The sequence below is a fragment of the Callithrix jacchus genome, chromosome 17, assembly GCF_049354715.1.
Source record: "Callithrix jacchus isolate 240 chromosome 17, calJac240_pri, whole genome shotgun sequence".
Classification (NCBI taxonomy): domain Eukaryota; kingdom Metazoa; phylum Chordata; class Mammalia; order Primates; family Cebidae; genus Callithrix; species Callithrix jacchus.
The window spans coordinates 79,979,621-79,981,892 of NC_133518.1; positions in this window are offsets into that span (position 1 = coordinate 79,979,621).

Consider the following 2,272-nt stretch of genomic DNA (forward strand, 5'->3'; position numbering starts at 1 on the left):
AAATGTGTTCTGAGTACCCGCCATGTGCCAGGCGTCATAGGTGCTGGGGATGAGCAAGTGAGCCGGGCTCTGCTGTCACGGGGGGTGTGAGAACCACACAAACGTAGAATAACAAGGGCTGTGCAGAGAATTAAAATAGGGCGTGTGAAGGAGTGGGTGGCTGCTTTGGATTGGACAGTCCGAGGAGGCCACTCCAGGGAGGGCAATTGAGGGAAGCATGTGAGAGCTGGCACAGGCCTCTCGGCACAGAGAGCAGCTGGTGTGAAGGCGCGGAGGCAGAAAAGCACTTTGGTGCCCTTGAAGAACAGAGAGGAGGCCTGTGTGGGCTGGTCCAATCAGGGAGCGTGCTGGTGGCAGAAGTCACGGGGCTCACCAAATGATCTGCCTGAACCCCATTTCCCAGCCATTGCAGTCGGGGAGGTCACATGATTAGTTCTGACCAGTGGGCAAAATAAGCAGAGGAGCATCCACGCAGGACTCTGTGGCCTCTCTTTCAAACCGCGTACTGAAGTGGAGGCGTCTCATTATCCTGAGGTGTGTGGAGCACAGCTTCCTGCCAACCTGGTTGTCATGTAACCTGAAGGAGAAACAACTTTCTTGTTAAGCCAGTAGGATTTTTTGATAGTTCATGGGAACCCCAAGTCTGGGGCCCAGGTATCTGTGTTGTAACAAGCCCTCAAGGTGATTCTGGTGTGCACCAAAATTTGAGGCCCACCGCACTAGACCAGGTGGAGTTTGGGTGGGAGTTCTGCTGTGGGAGGAGATTCCCCTTTTCGGTCTCTCCTTGTCTCGGGGGCTCTAAGAAGGCAGGCAGCTGCAGCCCATCTTACTTGAAGGGAAGAGAGAGCGAGCCGGTGGGTTTAACTACCCCAGCAGGGGCAGACGGAGGGTGAGCCTGGATCTGGGCTGCCAGAGTTTGCCAAGTGGGAAAGGCATTCCAAGCAGAGGGAGGATGGAAAGGGCAGCCTGGAATGCATTCCTCTAAGCTCTTCCTTACAGCGGAAGGAAGGTGAATGACAGATACAGCAGGGACAACAGAATCAGAAAAACAACCATTTTGCGACCATAATACTAATTCAGACAACAATGGGCGTGAAAACCGCAGGGGAAGAAACTGTCAGGCAGCAGGATATTTACACCTGTTGTATCTTCCCACAGAATTCTTGCTCATTTACAAAGCGGGGAAGATATCTTTGCAGTGGACGACTCTGCTGTGCAGGACGCCACTTTAAACAAGTCATAAAATTTAACGTTACCCAAAATGGGACAAACTGCTGGAAGACACCCCCTGTTATGAGATGTATTGGGGGGGACACACGCCACGCTGTGCTGTTCTGCCACAAATGCAGAACCTGAATCACGAGGATGGCAAATCGAGGGACATTTATCATCTTATAAAACAATGTACCCGTCCCTTAAAAAACTGCCAGTGTCCTGACGAAGAGTGAGGAACTGTCCGGATTAGAGGAGGCTGAAGGGACAAGCCAGCGAATGCGATTCGTGATCTGAACTGGATGCTGGAGTGAAGGCGGTGTTGGGACAGTCATCAGAGAAGTCTGAACATACAGCCTGTGTTTCTAAAACTGTGTCGGTGTGAAGTCTCCTGAATTTGGGAACTGCACTGTGGATGTGGAAGGGCATGTCCTAGTTCCCAGGAGCTGAAGGATTAAGACAAAGGGACTTGGTGTCTGCAATTCACTTTGAAGTGTTCTCAGGAAAAGTAAAGAATAAAACAAGAAAAATTAAAAAGGTGTAGGAGGAAAAAAAGAGTGACTCTCAAAAGTCAGGAAGCCCTCTGATGCCGTCTACTGATGCATAAGCCCTAGAAGGCATTCCCTGTCTTGTCAGGGTGACAGAAGGATGTTTACGGTAGTTTGGGGCGTCTTCCCTGTTCTATGTCACATTTCTTCATGTGTGTCCCACAACCAGAGGACACCGTGGCCTGAGGGAGAAGTTCTCAAAGAGGCATTTGATGCGAGCAGGATACAAAGATAATAAAATTCTTGGTTTTCAAATATGAGGAAGGACAAAGCTGAGTATATGTTTTGGTGTGAGACCAAAGGTTTGGAAGGAAACTTGTGGAGCCGGTTTCTCTCTCTCTCTTTAAAAAAGAATACATTTTTAAGTTTTTAAAGCATCAAGTTGGTGAAACAGTTTCTCTTTTCACGGCTTACTCCTCTGCTACTCCTGCTTGCCAAGCACAAAGGACAAGGACTTCATGCAGATGCTCCAGGCGGTGGGAGTGGGAGAGGGATGCCAGCATTGAACCGGT